Source organism: Buteo buteo, chromosome 22, assembly GCF_964188355.1.
Source record: "Buteo buteo chromosome 22, bButBut1.hap1.1, whole genome shotgun sequence".
Classification (NCBI taxonomy): Eukaryota; Metazoa; Chordata; class Aves; order Accipitriformes; family Accipitridae; genus Buteo; species Buteo buteo.
In genome coordinates, this window is record NC_134192.1 from 12,034,982 (window position 1) to 12,056,547 (window position 21,566).

The following is a 21,566-nucleotide window of genomic DNA, read 5'->3' on the forward strand; positions in this document are numbered from 1 at the left end:
AGGCTAAGCTTCATGTTGCTCTTTCAGTTTTCTTAAAATTCTGTTTTTCCTGTGTGATATAGTGGTTACTATCTGCATGAACAAAGCTATCTTGCAGAAGTACTTCTGAATAGTTGAATCCCAGCTTAATAAATTGAAGCAGCAAGCTTAATTCTGAAAAGTATGCAAATAGAATTATTTTTATTCTCAAAAAAATAATGGACATTTCTGAATTAATTTCTGTATGTCCCTGTTTTCAGAGTGGATTGTTTAATTCCTGTTTACAAGTGTTTGGCTTTTGTTGCTACAGTTTGCTGTAAGCTTCCCCCCTGCTCCTTTTTTTTTTTCTTTCTCCAATTAGAAAGCCATGCTGCAACCTATTTGTTTAAACAGTGATGTTTTCTCTCAATAAATCATCAGATGAGCTATTGGCTTCGTAATCTTTACTTAAAAACAAAAATATCCACATGGGTGCACAGCATTTGGCTAATTAATTTCCGATAATTTGCAATGTTAACAGCAAGCTGCCAGGGGCTTGTGTGACTGTTAATCTGTGGAAGAAGCCAGGGTGAAATGATTGGAGATCTGCTCCTGCTGGTTGCCAGATAAATTCTTCTTATGACAATGTCACTAGGTTAATTAATTCAATTAATGACTCCCAATGCAATGTTTTTCTTTGTCTTTCTCATTTGCCACAGGCTGCTGAACAGGTACTCCTATGGATGTATTCTGAAGTTATGTCACAGATAAGGAATAATGTGCCATTTTCACGTCTACTTCTGAAGTGTCTTATTTTTTTAATGAAGTTTGGTAGCTGTTAATTCCATTAGAAATTACTTTCTTTTTTTTTTCTTAAATGTAAGCAATCAAATATCCATCACTTTATTATTTTCAGAAACAGTCATGATTTTAGGTAACTTTAATGTTAGATCTTTTTTAAATTCCCTTAAAGAAAAAACTCAGTGTGGAACTTTGCTCTTCAGAGGCCATGAACTGGATGTTTGCTTTCATCCTTGCAAAGGGGAACTGCTGAGCTGGATCAAACCTCAGGTGTATCTAGCTTATCATCCTAGCTCCACTAATAGCAAGCACTATCTGTTTCAAAGTTCAAGCAGCAGAAAAATGCATCTAACGTCTATCTGAGGTTTTTTATTAAGGAAAAAGTGAAAGGAAAAATACTTCCAAAAGGGACATGTAGAAAGAATCTGAGACACACGCTATGAGACTCTCAAGAGTCCTCTGTCTTGAATGCCATCTCATTTTTCTGAGCAGAACTAGGAGAATTTGGAGACAGTGCTTTAAAAAGTGTAGCCATCAATTTTTAGATTAGCTCATATAAAAATGTAAATAAAGCACAGAGCAAACAGTGAAGTGGGAATGAAAGTCAGTTTTTCTTCTTGATCCTCAGCTAAGGAACAAACCAGGGGCAGAGCATCATGACACTCATCCAGATTACACTCTCTATTGATCCAGTTTTGCACCACTACCCCTTGGACTTCCTGCAGATAGCTCTGGATTAACATTATATATTGATATTTGTACTGAGATCACACTACGGCCCTCTGTATTTGCTCTGCTGTGTTTCCCATTCATAGTTTTAATTTTGTTCCTTCTCTTGACTATGATCTGAAAACATGCTTGAATCTGAATTCCAGGTTTGGAAATGAACTGAAGCAAGTTGTAAATCCAAATCCCACTGACACCAAAGTTCTGCCCTGGTAGCTGTTCTGGGTTAGCCCCTATTTGGTATGTGAGTAAATCAGATTTAGAATAATTTTAATCATCTGGATGACTGATTTAAACTCAGTGAAGACTCTAAAAGGCTTCCAAAGAAAGCTGAATCTTGCTAAGGGGCGTTGCAGCAACCTGATAAGCCTGGAGGAAAAATGTAGTGAGGAACAACTTGAGCTATTACCAGGAGATTCATTCTGGCCATTAGCATCACTCAAAAAGCTGAGGAACAGGTGATAGCTGATGTTACCAGTGCAATAAAGGTATGTATGTGGAAAGTTGCCTCCCTCTGAAGTATCAGTGGAAGCTGCACGCTCCATTTGCTCTGCATAGGAATATCTGGCATTTTTGACTGTATTTTCAAAGACTGTCAACTGACTTCACAGTAGCTGTCTCTCCTGTGCCATATTAGCCTTGCTGAGTTGTGGATGCAAGGGTCAGTCTCCTCTTCACAGGTGAGCCAAGTGTAAGGTCTTCACTGCGTGGTTTGTGAGACGTCTGCTCTTCCTAAACCAGACACAGCACTTGAACAGGCTGTTCAGGGAAGGAAGGGGGGACTCCGCAAGTTCACTGCTGAGCTCTGTGCCTTAACAAAGCCTGCCGTGAAGTTTATGGCATCTTTTGACACTTGTTATCTAATGAAAAGACTATTATCCCCCTAAGGGGGAAATCACCGTGTGCTTTTCTTTAAATTCAATCCAAACATATACTTTTTAAATAGAAACACTCTGGTGTTTCATGTCAGGGCCCTTTAGTATAAGCAGCTGCCCAGGCAAGCCATACACCAGAAGCATAATTTGAGCTGTCATTTCCCTGCAGTAAATGCTTTCCTTTGTCTCTAGGAGCTGAGTGATAGAAATCAGGATATGTAAATTTGGGCAATGGATCTTAATTATGAGCAGCAGGTGTCTGTGCAAGAGTGCTCAGGTGAGGGGGGGTAGTACAGCTACTGTGACTTGCTTGTTGTAGGTGTACAAAGGGAGAGCTACAAAGCTCCAATTAATTATCCACATTAATGAGCTCAGCGACCCACGTGAAAGGAGAGTGCCTTGTCTGCTGTGCCAGTTTAGTCTTCTCAGCAGACAGTGGTTTAAAAACCAGTTATGCAGCTCAGCCTCTGAAGAGCACCAATAGTAAGGATTAAATTACCATGATAAACCCTGAGAAATCAATTTGTGGGAGTATAGACTATGATGAATAATCCTGCTGAACAAATTAATTGTCTGAGGAACATTTCCTTAAGATGTCTTGACCAGAGGAGCATCTTCCCAGTGTGTTTGAAAATGTGACCGTCTTTGGGGAGACGACACTGTTTACCTTTTACTGATTTAAAAATAGTTAATTATTATGCTTTTTTTTTTTTTTTTTGTCAGCACACCACTAATCACATGGAAAGCATTAAGGTCAGGTGAGCTGGAGGGCATAATTATCGCCTAATGTAACACGTAGATTACTGTTGGACTGCAGTGTCTCTGTCCTGTGTCTGGACAGGCACAGGTAAGGGAAGACAGACAGGAATGGTGCCTCTAGACCAGGTGCAGTCCATGTTCTCTTCAGTCTGACCCCAACCTGAGTGGGTAATTCAGTTTCTATGTCCATTCAGCCATGGATTTTCTACCAAGGGTGTTAATATTGTACCATTTATTGAAAAATGAAGCATTATTGATCTTTTTTGCCAAAGTTACCAGTCTGCTTTGTAAGCAAATGCATAAAGGTGAAGTTATGCATTGTGGTTTGAGCTGATTTAAGGTCTTGCTGCTGTGTGAAAGAGTGAGTCTCTGTCCCTGGTTGTGTGATGCTGTCCTTGTGCTGGCTCTGACATACATGAGGCTCTGTACTGAGTCAGTTCAACTTGCTGAAACAGAAAGTTAACCCAGAAAAAATAGCAGATGGCTGAGATCTTCCTTCCTCATCCTTTGCTGTTAGACCATCCCTTTTCCCCCCACCAGAGACGTCATAATTCTCTTTTAAGTAGGGCAGTTTAAGTAGTAATAGACAGGAGCCCCCCATGTGGACAGTAAGGACCAGTCTGTCACCTGGACAGTATACTTGAATCAAGTGGTTTTTCCCTTGCAACTTGCTTCCTGTTCCCTGCACTGATGGGCTGAGACCTTGGGCCATTCCTGGGATAACCCAGTTTTGTTATTATATACCTCCTGGCTTGGAGCAGATTGCTGTTTGCAGCCCTTCAGTCAGTCGTCTTCCCGCTGTTTTGTTTTGGTTTTTTTTCTCTTCTTTTTGCCCCCTCCAACTGTGGCAATATCTAAGCAGACATATGGGCCCTCATTATGCATTGTCCTACACCTTGTGTGGCCACAGAGGTTGGTGCAAAGTGGGTGTTAAACAGCATCATTCTTATGTGGCAGTGTTTTACACCCCCTTGGTAAATGATTATGTGAGGTCCAGAGAAATAAACTGTCAGCTCCAATACACCACAGTGCAGTTCTGCTACAAATTTGGGGCACTGTCATTTGAAGAAACCAAAGCCTTTCCTCCTTTGAAAAACAAAACCAAAACCGAAAGAAACAAAATCTGTAACAATGCTAATCGTGTGAAGGGAGAGCATTTGGCCAGGTTATAGCAGAATAACTTAATGGGTGACCTCACATGTCAAACAGTATATATAGACAAATAATTATTAAACAAAACCACTTTGCTTCTCTAGCTCTACTGCTTCTTGCAAAGCAATAGTCCCCGATTTGTTTGTCAGTAGAAAAATTGTGGATATGGTTGCAAGGTTAAAATTGTAACATCCTATCCATTTGTAAATCTTTCCACAGCCAGGAATATTTCTGAGTAAGAACTGAAGCATCTCTACATGTTTAGAGGAAATGTTACACAATGCAGGACAAAGCAGTTGAGCCACTTTAAACAGAATAAATGAACGAAGGCTTCAAGGTAGGATCAGCTGTTTATTTACATCCATTGTCTCCTTGTTTCCCACACAAATATATTCTGTGTTTAAAATTTATAAAGCTGGGCAAGCCCTTCTCACGCTGTTCTCAGTAAAATATTGCTCGCCACATCTCTCTGAGGGGCTACTGACAAATAGGCTCTTGTTGTCTAACTTTCTCTCTGCTGAGGTTAATGATTAAGTGGTTCAGAAGGTTAATTCCTGGAGATAGTGTTGTCTTTGGCTTGAACAGATGTTGGTAGTGCTTTAATGTGGTTATCAAACTCTGCTGCCCTTCATTCTTTGCTCTGTGCAGTCCTGGGTATTGTTCACCAATGCATTCCAGGCCCACTCTATGGAGATCCAGCAGAGCTGAACATACCATCGCATTACCGCTGCAGAGCATCGGCTTTCCTGAGGTCACACTGGATAATGCCAATATATAGCACATAAACTGATAACGACAGTCTTGATCTTTAAAAGATCTGTAAATATTTGTATATGTATAAAGATACAGAATACCTTTTGAGGCTCTCATTGAACAATCTGTAAAGCCACTCACAGTCTTTATATTGGCAAATCTCTCAATAGCTCCTACAGAGCAGTGCATCACTGTGTAAACCCTGCCCCTCCTCCCCTCAGCACCTCATATCTTGTTAGATGATATGAATCTCAAGGGTGTCTGAAGTAATCTGTTGTGTAATCAGTACCTTTAACAGCCTGTTAAAACACTGGGGGTTGGACCAATATTTACAGCGCTTGAAGCTATGTCATTATAGGAGCTGCTGGATATGCGCAGAAGTCCTTTATTCCCACATCCACACTGTCATAACCATCCATCATTAGGTGGTAGGAAGAGCAGTGTCAGGAATGCATTTACCAGGCAGCCTTGCAAACACCTCTTCCTACACACTGCTCTAGACCTGCTAGCGGAAAAGCTGTTGGAGTTAAAGGCATCTAGCCTCACTCTGGATATGTAAATCTCATTGTTTTAATTATTGCATCGATTTTCTTCTTATGTGTTTTTTAACATCACTAGCTCACAAATTGTATCCAGATTCAACACAGGATAAAGCACTGTGTTTTGATTTGGGGAAGAATTAGTTAACTTGTAGGAGTTAACTGGCTTATGAAATCAGGGCATTTTCCAAGAACCTTGTGTTCCTACAATGTAGAGATTTTTTTTAAATCAATTCACAGTCGCAAACAGAAGCTGGGTCCCATGACCAAAATACATGTTAGTATTTTAAATAGTAGGATGCAAAAAAGAGTACAAACTTTATAATTTCTATAAGCAGTCCTTGAAAGAATAAATTTTAAGCCAGCATCACGGTGGGATTCATTATATTTGAATGTCAATACTGACAATGCCATAAGTGAATCATCATCTTGGACTTTACCTGTTCTTTATTATTTGTGAAACTGTAAATGGAGAGGAAGTGTTGTTTTTTGCTTTTCTTTCATTATGCATTGAGATTAAACTTGAAGCTGATGATACCTGCGTCCCTACCCAGTGCTGTGTGAGAAGCTCTGCCCTTGTGTTGTACACTCCTGACTCCCCGATGGTCACCAATGCTGAGTGGCACCATGCCCTGTTTTTAGGTTCCCTGGTGCAGTCTGTAGTTTTAAACCTGCTGGAAAACATTGGTGCCGTTGCCTATGATCACAGGCAATGTCTTATGGCCACAACCTTTACCACAAATGCAATACCTGGGTTTAACTGATCCTCATCCTAACAGATTTCAAACATAATCATGCTTAGAGGCTGTTCTGGCTAAGGCTCTTCTTCAGTGCTTTAGCTGAAGCTGTGCCATGGGTCAGAAAGGAGTGAAAAATCCCAGGGCCAGAAAAAGAGAAAGAATAAATTATCACAGTAATGAGGGTGCTTCTCTGGGGATGGAGTGCGAGGTCCCTATGCCCCATGACTCTTCACAAGCAGTTAATTTGGTTTTGTGTCAGATTGTCTTTCAGCTGAAGTAGCCTTTGCTCTCCCTTAGTTTTTAAGACCATGGGTGTCTCTAAAAGACAATTTGTACCCCAATTCAGTTGTAACCTGCAGGAAGTTCTTTTAATCTCCTTCAGTAAAGCTATTTTTTATATATATATATCTTTGCACTGGGTTTAGGTTGGATCCCACTTTCTTAAAGAGAACTCACCATGGTTATATCTGCTGAAGTCTCAGTGGTATCCTGTGTGGCGGTATCAGTCCTTCCCAGCTGGGTCCTGGGCTTACCTTCACCTTTTTTGCAGCTGTATCACTTCAGTCAATCTTTATTGGCCTGTGATTGATTAGAAACTCCCTCCCACCCTGTCTTTTCCTTTCTCTGTCACTTCCAACTGAGGAACTTAACATTTCTGCTTCTGCTTCTGCTCCTTACTTAAGGCTCGTTATATTTGTTGGTGGTGCTATGGAAGCCAGCTCAGATTGGAAGGCCTGGTGTGCCGAGGGCTGGAGGGCATTTGCAGCTCTGAGGAGTTTCCAGTCTCAGGCGTAAGCCAGAGTGGGCATGAAGCAGCAAGGGTAAGACTGGGTAAGTTGGTCCGTCAGACTTCTCTGGGCAAAGTCTTTCCAAAGTTTTCCTCCTCTTCACCCCGCTGAAGCTGGAGATGTGACTCCCATAGATTTCCATGACAATGCAGTTAAAAAACTCCTTTCCCTGTTGATAACTTATATTTAGCCAACAATCTTGGTTAGGCTAAATCTCTCGGTGCTGCTTGTGTATGTATTCAGACCAGGGACTTGCACATATACACTTCGTTTGATATGAAATTTCTAGTGATTTTATCAAATCCTGGTTGCATATACCCCAAATATTTCTCTACAGAACGATACGTACCGAAACATGAGATAGCTAGAGGGATGGCACCAGCACACCCGTGTACTGAAGGATAAGAAAACAGGAGTTCATGCAAGACAGGAGCCTCCGTGCTTGCTTTTCTTCTGCGTGTACAGCAGAGGGAGCACAAAGTAACCGGCAAACGACGGGAGCCTGGCGCTGCGGGGGGGGACCGCGGGGCAGTGCGGCTTGCGGCGAAGACTAGGAAGAGGAGAAGGGATGGACAACAGGTAACGTCACAAAACCAAGGTTTTTCTGTACTTTAAAAACCGCCTAACACCTGGAGAGAAATACGGTTTAGCCAGATAGAGCTGACTGCAGTACAATAAAGAGAACAGTTGTGTTTCAAACTTACAGAAAATTGCTCTACCACAAGAATCTAATCGCCTCCAAACTATCCCTACCTATTTGCAGGGGTCTGTTCTCATTGGTAATGTACTGGAAGTTATGCTGACACTGTCCAAAGGGTGTTTTGAGCATAAGTAGGAATATGCTGCAGTGAATGGATTTTAATTCCTCTAGGGCTATATTTCTTCTGGTGAGCTGTTGTGCACTTACGCGTGTGCATTGCACCAGGATATTAATTAATGTTGCTAGATCCCTGCATGTAATGGCAGGGAGTCCAGAGGCTGGGAATGGTTTGATTTGGTTGTGTATGAATTTCAGATCACTTGCAGTATTCCTGTGGTGTATCTGTTGTAATTGGTGTTTGCAATGTGTGAAAGCAGATGAAGGCCATGATAAGCGTGGTTACATCTGAGGATGCCTGGCTTTCCCCTGATCCTTCAGGAGGTGACTGCTCTGCAGACATTCAGCAGTGACTCTTGAAGAAAAGCAACCCCTTGTCCCAGCAGCTGATTTCCACCTCTTCTCTGGCTGTGGTGCTTGTAAGCCACATCATCAACTGAGACTGGCTGAGAAGTAGCCCAGCAAAAATAAAACAAATCATCATCTTTCAGATGGATCAACTTCACAGCTTGCTTAACCATAGAACTGCACAGATGCTGTCATGGCATAGGCACATACATGAAGGAGGAACAAGAAACACAGGATGGAGAGGGGATGTGGCTGTTACTTCTGGTTTAAAGGTACAGCAAACCCTGGACCAAGTGCCTTTTACCAAGTTGGTGCTGAGCAGAGCTTGTTCTGAATTAGAATTTATGCCCCAAAAATGTTATCCTCCCTGGAATTATAAAGTCCACATTCAGCAGTTTCCCACAGTGGGGGAGAAATATAGTTTAGAAAGAGATATTTTTGTTTTGAAATCTTCCAAAGGGAATTGAGCCCAGACCCCCACCTCACAGGGCTGAGGAATGTGACTACTTAGCCAGTGCTGTGGGACCAAGGCCAGACCTCTTGTACCACAGGACCCTGGAAAACCTGGGAGGAGAGCTAATTCACCATTTAGCTTAAAAAAAAAACAAACAAACTACTAAATAAAGGGAGATCGTCAAGAGGAATTAGGTTTGTCAGTGAAGCAGAGCAGGCAGCTCTGCAGTGGAAAAGCATCATGGTCTGAGAGAGGTGCAAGGAAGAATGCACTTTCTTGAGGTCCTTGTTAAGAGGCAGTGGAGTTTGATGAAGGTGCTTTAGGAGGTGGGACATGCTGCCGATGTCCTGCTGGGTGCCAGAGACAACAGGAAGCGGTGACACAGAGTTAAGGGCTTGCCACAGAAGAATGAAGAAATTCAAGTCATGTTCTTAAAGAATTGTACAAAAGTTGGTGAAAGGGAGAAAGATGAAGTACAATAAAGCAATTTGGTGGAGTGTCAGAATGGAGAAAAATAATTTTCGTTAGTTGAAGGGCTATAATGGAGAAGAAAGTCTGAAAGATGAAGTTTTTCATGACTCTCAAGGAGGGAGAGAAAGTCCAGACTCCTTTATTGTTTCCTTGGTTGCAGGTGTGAATTTTCAAAGTCACCTAAGACAGTGGAGTATACAGATTACATTAAGATTAAAAAACAACTAAATACTTACTGGCATCATCAGGTCGCTTTGGAAAGCCTCACTGGCTGCAAAATGTGTGTGTTGTATCTATACTTGCCTATAATGAGCTATGTACCAATGCAACAAAATAAGCCATCCTGCGTGTGTCACACAGGCAGACCAATGTTTCAGGCTGCTGTTATGAATATCTGTCCCGCGTGGGCATGGGTAGCAGTCAGGTGGCTGAATTTTATATTTAGGGAAATCAGTCTGTGCGAGATGAGCACAAATAAAACATGGATTTGAAAAATGTGGGATTATTTCCTGCTACAGAACATTGGAGCCCTCGGGTCCTGCGAAAGTCCTTTTCAGGTCACCATTCCTTGTGATATCCAAGAGCGAGACCAGAGTGATGCCCCTGTTATTTAAATGCCGGCTGCTCTCTAGAGAAGGAAAACGTTTGTGGTACAAGAATGTGTCATGGATCCTCTTTTCTTTGTCCACGTTCCTGGGTGCAGTATTTTAGCACTTTGAAACAATGAAAGTTCACAACAGAAATGTTCAATTAACTGTTAAACACTCTCATCAATTCAGGGATCATTTCCAAATCTGATGGATGAGTTCAAAATATTCAATTCATTCTAACCATCAGGCGGAAAAACAGTCAAACTCCTGAGGAGAAAAGAGCAGATAAATGCTGAAATGAACTTGCATATCTTTAAGAGGTATGGTGCACTGGAGACATTGAGTTATGAACATGAAAACTTCTCAAGTGTGTACTGTAAGCAGAATAATAATGGACAATGTCTCAAGCTTAGTGTTTTCTTTCTCTGGCTTCATTTTGATCCAAGTTTAAAAGGCATGGCATTTGTGTTTGTGTACACATGGAGAGAGTCTCATACCATGCACTATTCAATTATTTCTCATGACAGTAAATAAAAAAAGGAAAATACTACTAAAAATATAAAGTTAAAAAGTATGCAAATATTAAAGTCCAAGAGGAAAAACTGAAAGAGATCTTCATGAATTCTTGGCTAAGTGAGTAATTTTTAGAACTCTCTCAAAAAAATGCCATTTTTACGTTGCTTTATTTGGATAGTGAGGATATATTTTGGATTTTTTCAATCAGTTCTGTTTCTAACAGATGCATCCAATGGATTCATGGTGCAGAAACTTTTGAGAGAGTTTTGCATCAATGCAACTTGTAAGCCACTGAAAAGTGACTAGAAACAAGTGAAATTTCCTGCTTTAAAACAATATGATTCTGTTTTGTATAAGTAGTGCTCTTAAATTCACAGATTCTGTATTTTATTAAAAATAGGTAGGTAACATGAAAGAACACGTTGGAGTATGTTTTACTGAATCCCATTACAGTTTTCTGTAATTCTGTATTATGTATTAACACACTCAATTATACTTCCACTAGATTTTTAGACTCTGGTTCCATTGGCTTCCATTCAAAACTGCATTGTGAATATGATGAGCTATGAATTATTAAAAAAACCCCAACAAAACCAACAGTAGGTGCACTGATAGCAATGGAACAGTCTTATTGCCTGATAATATCCATACTGTTACTTTTCAGAATATCCAGAGTTTCCATAGCTGAACTGTTTCCATTGTTATGGAGTGATGTGATGCACGGCTTAAGTGATCTGCTCAAGACAGAATAGAGGTCAGTATGTTTGCTTAAACAATCATTTTAATAGTAATAATTTTAATACAAAAATGTATCATAGTTGCTGAATGGATTCCCATGAAAATCGTGTTCATACTGTGCTTGTGTTTATATAGAAAAGGTCTGGAATTTGGAAGAAAAGGAAGAGTTACTCTTCCCATTTTGTGGGTGGAGAATCCTATCATTAAGATACCAAGTGACATATCCAGGCTGATGTGGGAGATTGGTAAAGGAACTACGAACTGAGCCAAACTTAGTAAGTCTCAGGGTGCAGTTCCACAATGTAGCTGAGCTACCAAAACTGTAGCTCCCACTGAAAAAGGGAGATCTTATTTCCCTTCATCCATTCACTTCTGCCAATGCTGGTGCTTGTCTGACCATTCACTGAGCCAGTTCAGGGAGTCCAACAAGCAAAAAACCCAACTTACCCCCACTCCGGGGAGCAGGAGAAAGGAGAAGGGGAACACCTCTGGGTTCTCCTCACTTTCTCTTGCTGTGTCTTTTTGGGTTACTGCAAAGATCTGTTAATGTTGTGTGAACCTGTATGAACACCAAAATCCCAGGGCAGCAGAGGTTTGGGCATTGAAAAGGGGTCCTGCCCTCCTTTCCACCACCACTGCTCTCCCTGTTCTGGTCTGTTAGGGCCTGGCATGCTTCCAGTGTGGCTGCTTGGATTTCACTGTTAGATCCGTATAGTATGCCAACAGCGAAATGCAGACTGGGTTTCTCCTTGCCAGCTAGGTACTATAAAATAAGTGAATTGCAGGTACATGGAAGTAACTGAAGTTGGCAGAAAGTGTCATTTGTGTGGTATATATGTATCACTTCCTATCACTTGTCAACTCTATAAAATAACAAACTTCATTAGTTGACCCAAATGTAAGTACTAAAAATAAACACATCAGCAACACTTTGCTTGGTCTTTGCAGAATAAGAATCTGTTATTTACAGAGCCTGATTTTTCCATTTCGCTTAATACGCTAACCTTTCTTTATTGGCCCGCTTATTAGTAACACTTGCTTTTGGGAGATTGTAATGTTGCTGAAAGCACACAAAATACAATTCCTCTAGCCATTAATCCTTGTCTTGATGCTACCACCACAGTACAATGCCTCTCTCTTTTACCCCTGGCTTTTTTTCTTTTGCTTTTTCTTTCTTTTTTTTTATCCCCTCTGTTTACCCCAATGCAGCCACTCCACGAAGTAATCCCTTTTGTGGCAAGCTTGCTGCAAACTAACTCCTATTTACACTGGCTGCAATTTTCAATTAAAGACAAGAACTTAACTTTAGCGGAGGGTCCTATAGAAGCTGCAGAGTCCAGCATTTGGGACTTAGATTTGCTTTCCCAGCTTGAGACTTTGAAGTTGGGAAGCATGAGAGAGTGGCTGGATGAGGTGGTAAAGTGTCTTTCAGATAAGAGCTTTAAAGCAGAAAACATGTTAACCCAAGGGCTCTGAGGTTAGGGAAAAACAAAAGGTAGGAAAACAAATCTCATGCAGAAATGATGTATGGGCCTTGTACCTAGAAACATGATTTAAGGCAAACAAGTTGCTGAATTACCCTTTGTACAGTATAATAATATTAGCGACATAAAAACTGGACTTCTTTTAAAGAATATCTCTAAGGTTTCCAGTCTAAACCAATTAGGCTTTAAGCAGAAGACTGTGAAATGCCACTTAGCATCCTGGTTTTAAGCTTATAAAAACCAACTGTAGTAAGAAGGAACTCTAAGCTTTTTGTTTTGCTAAATAAGCAAACCACACAAGAAATTATAATCAGGCAATGAGAAGAATTTCAGTACATAAAAAAATTCCCCTTACAGTTTCTCATTTAACTCTATGTATATTGGAATAGTTTAGTAGACTACAAATTAATTTTGTATTTAAAAAATGGCATGTATACATGTGCCACTTATTTTGTCTGTACCTATCACACTACGTCAGCCAAGATTTTTCTGGCTACATGAAGTAATATGTGTCTTATAGTGGACACGAAAAAGTCCTGAGTATTTTTGATCCTGTCAGCTCCCCCTGTTACAGATATGCACAGCCGTAGAACAGCCATACCTAAACTAATTTTTTTTCAATTTCTCTGTCAGCTAATCAAACTTAAATATCATACACATTGCCTGCTAATTTAATAAGAATTAAATCATGTAATAAACAGTGGATAAAAATAATAGTAGTACACAGATGTAATGCTCTACCTGCTTAACAATTTTTATCATTATTTTGAAGCATCCAAGAAAAACGGGGTCTGAAAAGACTTAAATCTGAATTAGCTTAACTACTTTTGACAAGTTTACACATGGGAGACATCGAGACTGTGTGTACTACTTGCTACTTTAAGTTTCGTCCTGGCTTTCTGTTTCAAAGATTCCAGCCAAAGTTAAATCAACCCACCCTTTGCTGATTTCCAACATTAGACATGTCCCCAACTTTTTTTTTTTTTAACCTTGCTTTCAGACTGACTTTCTCCCAATTGAAATTCAGTCCCTGAATGGTTGTTTTTTTCCTTGCTTCTAAACGTTGATAAAAAAGGGTTTTCTTCACTCCCTCAATTTGATGTGACAGGGCCCTGACATGAATAATGGACGTGTTTCTTTCACAGGCAAATCAACTTAATTTAGCATGCTTTTATACTTTCAATAGCAAAGCCACAAGCCTGTAAATTCCATGAGATCCTTTAGGTTTGCAGAAATCTTTAGAATTAGCAGAAAACGTATAAAGTAAACAGCACTTATTTTGTCAAAATACTTGAATAACTTTTATGCAGGAGTTAGAGATGAATATATCACTTCCTAATCAGATTGTGATTTACATGCAGTTGAGGATGGGCTGCCTAGGCTCAGCCTGCTCTTTTGCTAAGGGAGAAAAGAGGGGTAGGAGGAATTAATTGTCACAAACATTAAACAGAACTAAAATCCCAAACTCTCTTCCGAAGCTGAAGGAGAGAAGTGGAATTAGAAGAAGAGGTTTATGCAATAGAGGCTACATTAGGAGAACTCCATTCTGTGCCCATCTCCCTGTACAATCACACTCAGAGTTGCTGCTTTGCACAGGGTCCTGCTGCCCAAGCAATGAGGAGAGAAAATATTATTTGCTATCTACACAGGAGTGTAAGCAACCAAAACAATCCACCAGCTTTAGAAAAAAACCTGCATATGCACAGCCATGTGCACTGATAGGTATTGTTTTAGAGAGGTCAGACTTAGTGCCCTGTCTAGCTATGACGTCACTGTTTTAAGGGTAGCAGCTCCACCTCTGTCTACACCGTGCTGGGAAAGGTGCATTAATGTGATGCTATAAGATTTGCTTTATGTTAAACATGCAGCAAAACTCCTCCTCAAAGCTTCAGAGAGCAACGTTAGATTCCTCCTTGGTTGTGTGGTTTCAGGATGTACCAGAACAGACTGGTACCTCCCTTTTGACCTACTATAAATCTTATGCGAAGCCAACAACTGCAAGGGTGAACTCTGCTCTTTTCCCCCACAGAACTCCAAGGAGAGGAAATTAGGGTAACTTTCTCAGCTTGCCCTTTTCGCCATTAAGACTCATCTCCCAGGATTCTGCTGGCAGAAACCAGCCTGGTAACACTATCAAAGGAAAATAGAGGTTAATTCTATTGTAATTACTTATTATCATAACATCAAGCAGCTGTAACAGCTCTTTCATTAAAATATATTGATAATGTCAATAATGTATCAGTGAATAATAAATAGGTTAGTTTGAGAGGTACAAACTCCGTTGCTAAAATCATTCTGTTTGCATAGCAAACTGTTAAAAAAAATTCCTTCCCTTTCTTAGTAGTATTAAATAACTAAAATATAAACTAGTTTAAATAAGAATCTTCTCGAGTGAAATGCTACTTGACTCGAAGCCATCAGCCTGGATAGGAGAAAAACGGCCCATACAGATGCTCTGCTGCATTCAGCCTTGCTTTGCTAGATGAAAGCTAACGGGATCCCACATACCTCCAGGTCTGTCTGTAATAAGTAGTTAATCAGCCAATTAGGGGAACCAACAATTACAAATTGGGAAGAAGAGAAAAAGGAAAGAAGAAGGGGGAATGAGTCAAGGTAGGCTGTAATCTCTTTGAAAAGGTTTCTAACATTAACTCCTAAAGAATTACGTTCTACCATACCTTGACTGATTTGTTTTCCCCCTTACTCCCCCTTCCTCTTTTCCTACTCGTTGGGTCAGTTAATTGGCTGATTAACTAGCAATTACCTCTGGGACCAGCTCTATATAGGGTCTCTTTTAATCTAGAATTTTATTGACAAAGGCACCAGAGCAAATTCATCTCTGGTGTAAGCTGGTTGGAGTGAATGGGCTGACACCCAGGACAAAGTTGATCCATTGTATCACAGGCACTGTGTTTTTAAAGTGTTTGATTAACTCAGGACTTTTAAAATTACATTCCTTTTCTGCAAAATCTGTTCATTTTGGTTAGAAGAGAGAAAAAGAGCTTGCGAGGGAAGTCAGTCAGATGGCTGATAACTGTCTGGAGCAGCAATATCTTCCAGCCGCTGTGTCTGTGTAATGATATAACAGCTAAACAGGGTGTCACCTCTCTTCTCTCAGCCTGGCACTATTGCAGTCTTGCTGGCATGGACTTTTTACTTAGCATTGTCCATAATGATTAATTGGCCTAAATTCTCATTCTCATCCAAGCAGCAGCCCCAGAGGGTAGGGGATGTCCCTTATCTTTGGCCGCTAAGGCTGGTATGTGCCATTGACTTCCCCAGCTAGGGGAAGGTGTGCCTAACAGTAATTGGTGACTCAGTATAGTGCAGCTCAGCTGTACCTGGTCCCCTCCCAGTCCCTTTTTGGCCCATCTTTTACATGGCTTTCCCTCTCCTTGCTCCTGGCACTTCTGCTGGTTTTCTGGAGCCCCATGAAGGGTATTTTGTGGTAATCAAACCCCGTGCATTTACTGCAGTGATCTAAGCATCAGAAAACTTAAATGGGACACTGCAAATATAAATCCTTTGTTCTTGCGTATGCCTGTGTTGTCTGGAGAGTGAGAGGACTGACTGCTCCTGCTGTTTCCTCAGGCTGCTCTACTGGGGAAGGAAATGCTAAAGGGGATGGAGCTTACACACAGTTACCAGGCAGTAGGGAAAGCATGATACGGGAGGGGATGGAGATCCTGTTTTGGGAGAACTCAGACCAAAGAGCTAACTCTGAACATTGGAGCCAAAAGGCAGAGGATCAGATTATTGAGGGATCTGGCAAATTCCCTAGAACACTGGGACCTGGCAGGAACACATCCCTTCCCGCATGAAAGGGGCTCTGTATTTTACAGTTTCAAACAGTGCATGGGTTAAAGATAGGCTAGCCTGGGAAGAGAACAACTTAAAGACAAGTAACATGGTTTATCTATGGGGGCGGAGAATGGAAGAAACAATGTCTTTTTCCCATGATATGCAACGACATAAAATCCTGCTCCTGGATGTTATTTTCTAGGTAGGTAGATGGGACAGTAACAGTTTTAGCAGCAGATCTGTAGCTGCCATCCTGTTTGTGGTGCTTCAAATGCTGCAAGGAACAGTGCAGGTGGGGCAAAGTAGTTTTGCAAATTTAGAGACAAAAGCCAGAGACGCTAGTCATAAAAATGACAGTGGATATTTTATAGAGGTGGAGGGACAGAGGTGAGAGATGTGATTACATCCTGCACAACTGCAGCTGTCCAGAATCAGTGCGCAGTGGTGGCATTTTCCATAGCCAGCTCTGACAGCTGGAAATGTCACCATTTCTATCCAGAGGTCATCTCTGCATGGGAGTCACGAGTCACTCTCAGTCCTGTGGTGAGGGCATAATGCGAGTGTTTTCTCACTGCAGACAAAATTTTTCAGGCTAACCCACAGTAGCTTGCTAAAAAGATAAGCCATCCAGGTTTTGTCTTGAGCAGTCTGAGGGCACTCAGAGAAGCCATCCCACAAATCAGACAAGCAGCTGGACAGTGGTGACTTCTAGACTGTGGCAACAGCTGCCTGCAGAGTGGACATCTGCCTGTATCTTCAAGGGCTAAAAAAAGACCAGGGGGTGGTAGCTGCTTCGGTGCAGCATAAGTATGGGTAAAATTTCCAGAGGATATTATTAATGACTAGGATTTCACCTTTCTAGCCAAATCAGCATGGCTTTTTCATAGGCATCTTGAGTTCAAAGGATTGTTGTCTCGCAGACTGAAGTGTGTCTGTGGTAGAAACGCCACCAGAGAGCTGCACCTGAGAGCGGGTGAGTATGGCACTGCTGGGTAAACAGGAGCTGTTCTGCTTCTGTACAAAACTATTCTGAGTAGGCATTTGGCCTATAAGTTTTACAGGTCCCTAAATAATGCTGGCATTTTTGGAAAAGCCTAGTGCTTTCTATTTCTGCACTGTAGTATAAGTGAAATGAGAGGAGATTTGGGCTGGAAAAGCAAAGAAAAAGAGGGGAAGATCCCTTCTTTTTATCAGAGTGAAAACATGCTATCTGGTTCAGGGAGCAGCTGAAAAAAAAAGCAGTGGGAGAACAGTCTTATCATAATTGGTATCCCTGCAAAAGAGACTTGCTTTGCTGAAAAAAAATCTGTTATACTCATAGTGATAAGAAACTTGTAATACAATTACAGGGATCTGAGGGATGTGGGTATCAGAGGGACATACTAGCTTTGAATATCGTTGTACTAAGTTCAATCCCACAAGATATTTTTGAGTCTGAGGAAACATCTGATACCTGGTTTACATGTTTATTAGAGGATAATACATCTGCAGTATCATAAAGGTGATAAAACATGTTCCTCAGATCTGGACAAAGCCAGCACAGACTTGTCACTTTGGTGGTCACAATTCTGGATTCCCTGGGACACAGCTCATCCTAAACCTAGCCATTTAGCAGTGTTATGAAGGGACTTAGTGGAGAACTTACCCAGAAACCATGTGAATTACTAGAAAACATTCCTATCTTTGCAGCTTTGAATAGTCCTTAATGCTAAAGGGTTTGGAAGCTTCAGGTTAAAGGTAGATATTCCTCAGATGCCAAGATTTACTATATATGGCATACGGGCCACATTGAGACAGTAGGCCAGACAAAATAATCTTTATAATTGTTTTAAAGCAATGTATATTATACTTATAAATTAAGATCCAAATTTACAGACAGAAGCAATAATACTATTACGGAGCATGAATGGAGAAAATAAGTGTCTGCAGTAAGAGAGTCAGGACTGAATTAGTGTCTCTGATTCATTTAATCAGTGAATGTATTCCTAGGATCAAGTCCTCCAGGAATAACTTAGGCAAGCAATGTCCCTGTGCAAGATTAAGCTTCAGTAGGAGCAGGTGCTTCTTCAGTCTGTCTACCTCCACCTGTGCTCTTTCCACAAACCATTAGCAGAGGTTTTCAGCCATGGCAGAGAGTATGAAGGGAATGAATGGTAGGTCCAGGAACTTATCCCAAGACCTGATAAAATCGACAGGTTTTCCTATAGGCTAGAAAAGTGCTTTTCATCCTAAGCCTGTTGAGGTCTCTAAGGAAAGAGGTGGGTGCTATGATGGGCTGTGCACTTAAACATTGCAAGTCTTCTGTCCTTGTAAAGGGAAGGAGAGAACCAGGGATTTTGTGTAAATTGCTTAGTAGAAGACAACCTGAGGAAGGGACTGTTAGTCTTCTGTAGCTAAGAAGGACACCAGTTAGGGACTTTCCACGTCTAGGAAAATGCATAATGTGTTAGAAGTGATAAATAAAAAGTTATTTATTACAGCTTTTGAATCTCGTCATAAACTAGACAACTGTCATAATCATGGTGAAAAGGTCTGGTTAGTGTGTTTTTGAGGTTTGCTTTAGAAATACAGACATGGTTGCAGTATGTAAAACTAAAAGGAGAATTTTTTTGTTTATCCTATTCTAATTTCCTACTCATTTGATGTCTCTTAATGTTGTGCTGCCTTCAGTAGTCTCTTGTATGACGGGGGAGAGGGAGGATAGTCTGTAAGAGGTGCTAGTCTCCTATACCTGTGTGGTGTCAGCAGCTAGGTGCTTGGGTGAAAGCAGCTTGTTTTCAAAGGTGTGGAATGGCAGGTTCTCTTTCAGTTCTGGGATTTAGACAGCTTTTGTTCACTGCTAAATATGGATTAGAGATGTAAAGAGAAACAGCTTAAACAGTCAGCCCATCATAACAGAAGTAAAAACATTACAAAACAGGACAATAGGAAAAGAACTGACTGCTTTTTGGTTAATCAATCGGTTCACCCTTTGGGCCATGCACTGTGCCTCTGCCCCGCGCCCCTTCTCGCCAGGATGCTTTCCCCTCCCACTGATGCCAAAGGCAACCACAATAATACAAAAGAGATCAGAGCAATGATAAACTGTCACCTTTAAAAAAATTAAAAATACAAAAATCCAGTTCTCCTGTTTTCCTTCTCATGCCCCCATGCATCATTGTACAGGCTCTGAGCAGACAAGCCCACTATTACAATGTTGTCAGGGTCCTGCTAGTTTTCTAGTTCAAATCCTTGTTCATGCTGTTTGCTAAGTACTTGTTCACTGTGACAGCTTTCAGCAAAACAGAACACACTGAATGCTTCTTTCCAAACAGCTCTGTCCTGCTGGGCTTCAAGTGAAACAAGCCCTTCAGACTCCATCATGTGAACTTTTCATAAGGAACAATCTCCTTTAGACAATTCCTTTCAGAGATACTACCCGTGAAACTGGGACTTGGGGATGAGGTGACATCACAGCCTTCTTCCTCTGGCCAGGGTCATGGCCACCAAAGTTGTATTTGTCAGGAGGCCTCCACATGGCATGGTGCATGATTTCCTTAATTACCTAATGTTTCCCCATTAAAAAAAAAAAAAATCTACAACAACTTTAAAGTGTATTTTAGTACATTTTCTGTTGAAAGAATAGCAAATGCTTTTGTGCAGATAGGCAAATCCTGGGTTGTAAAAATCAGAACTGATTACTGAAAACACAACTCATGTGCAGTTAAATCTTAAAGGCAGATGCGCCAGAACTAGTGGACCAAAACCGAGATAGATTATTGCTAGAAATACCTTGTTGGTGACTGTACCTTGTGCCATTCCCCTCTGGCTCACCTGCCTGTGCTCTTCTTGGTGGCAGTCAAGCATAGAAACAAACAGGAGGTTTGATGAACAAGGCAAGGTGTATATGCTCTTACCACTGAGCTAGCAAGTAAATGGGGCAAAAAGGGCTGGGTTAGAGAGTCTGGGAGCGTGCAAAATGTTGTGTGCACTTCAGCAGCGAGAACTTAGCCCCCTGGGTCTCTTCCCACATCATTGCTGAGAAGAGACCTTAGAAAAGTACCACCACCAGGTGGAAGTTGAATCGAGGACCCATGAAAGCTGTCCCAACCCAACCGACCACCACCCCAAGTATCTGCTATGCATGGGCAGGGGAGAAATAGTAATGTGATAAAAGCACAAGAGAAACACTGTGGAGAAAACTGATGGGAAAGAAAGATTGCAGGTATATGATTTGATGCAGAAAATGGTCTTTCCAGTAGTGGTGTGTCCCATTGATATGGGAATGTAGGATTTTGTGCTTTTTACTATTCTTGGTTTGGTAAGTTAATATACAAAAAAGATATCTCATGAGTGACCTGGTATTTTGTATTGATATTTCTGTTTTACTTGGATGTTGTATTAAAGAACTGTTCTTCTGCACTCCTCTACAAAGAAGAAGATATGCCCCAAATGCATTAAAAAGGCATTGACCTTAAATAACTTAAAACAAAACTTAAACCAAAAAGAAGTCCTTCAACTCCAGGTAGTGTTTGGTCCTTCGTGAAAACATGCTAATAGCATGTTAGTTGCCTATTGGTGAAATTTGTAACTGAAAACATTTTGTTTATCCACCTTCCATGATGAAATGTATCCCAGTTATGAGCTCCAGAACGTGTATTTTTCTTAACACAGTTGTATATGATGTTTTCTAATAATGGATACAAAGGTTACCAGTTCAAAGGGAAAGGAGTCTGATGTGCATGGGAATTATTCATAAGAAGGCATTCTAAAATCCCAACCTAAACTTTGCATTTTCACCACAGGTTGCTCCTGTGCCACAACCAGGATCATATGAAGTAGGTGACAGGTTTGGAGGGGAGCTGTATGGACCCCACGTGAGCAGTGCATTTGTGGTTTGACAATGCAGATGAGCCAAACTAAGAGCTGCCTGTTGCCAGAAGGATCATAGTCTTGCTGCTTGTCTTGCACTGCTACTGCCACTCCTCTGAAACTAGCAAAACTCCTAGCCAGGCAAAAAATTACGGAATAATGCTCAGAAAGACTACAGAACAAGATGTATTAGAGCACTGTATTCATGACACTGCACAAAGATGACACAGCAAAGGTGACCAAAGGAGACAGTAACCCAAGACTGCACAGGATTTGCACAGGCCCTCAGGTATCTCTGAAAGTTGTGGATCTCAGATGGTATTTCTTCCCTCTGTGCTTCTATAAATGTTAGTTTCTGAGCAAGATTTTATTTATCTAGCTGACAGAGTCATTCTGTGGGCCAGA

At 41.0% G+C, this 21,566-nt stretch overlaps 1 long non-coding RNA gene across 10 annotated transcripts in view; it reads left to right on the forward strand.

The window, feature by feature from the left end:
- LOC142043184 (uncharacterized) overlaps positions 1–21,566 on the forward strand; it is a 62,882-nt gene that overhangs the window by 18,440 nt on the left and 22,876 nt on the right. For all 10 annotated transcript variants that reach the window (XR_012653971.1, XR_012653963.1, XR_012653972.1 and 7 more), the window contains exons 2-5: positions 4,491–4,608; positions 6,987–7,134; positions 7,429–7,670; positions 10,952–11,041. This is a non-coding gene — a long non-coding RNA (uncharacterized LOC142043184). The remainder of the gene's footprint in view (positions 1–4,490; positions 4,609–6,986; positions 7,135–7,428; positions 7,671–10,951; positions 11,042–21,566) is intronic.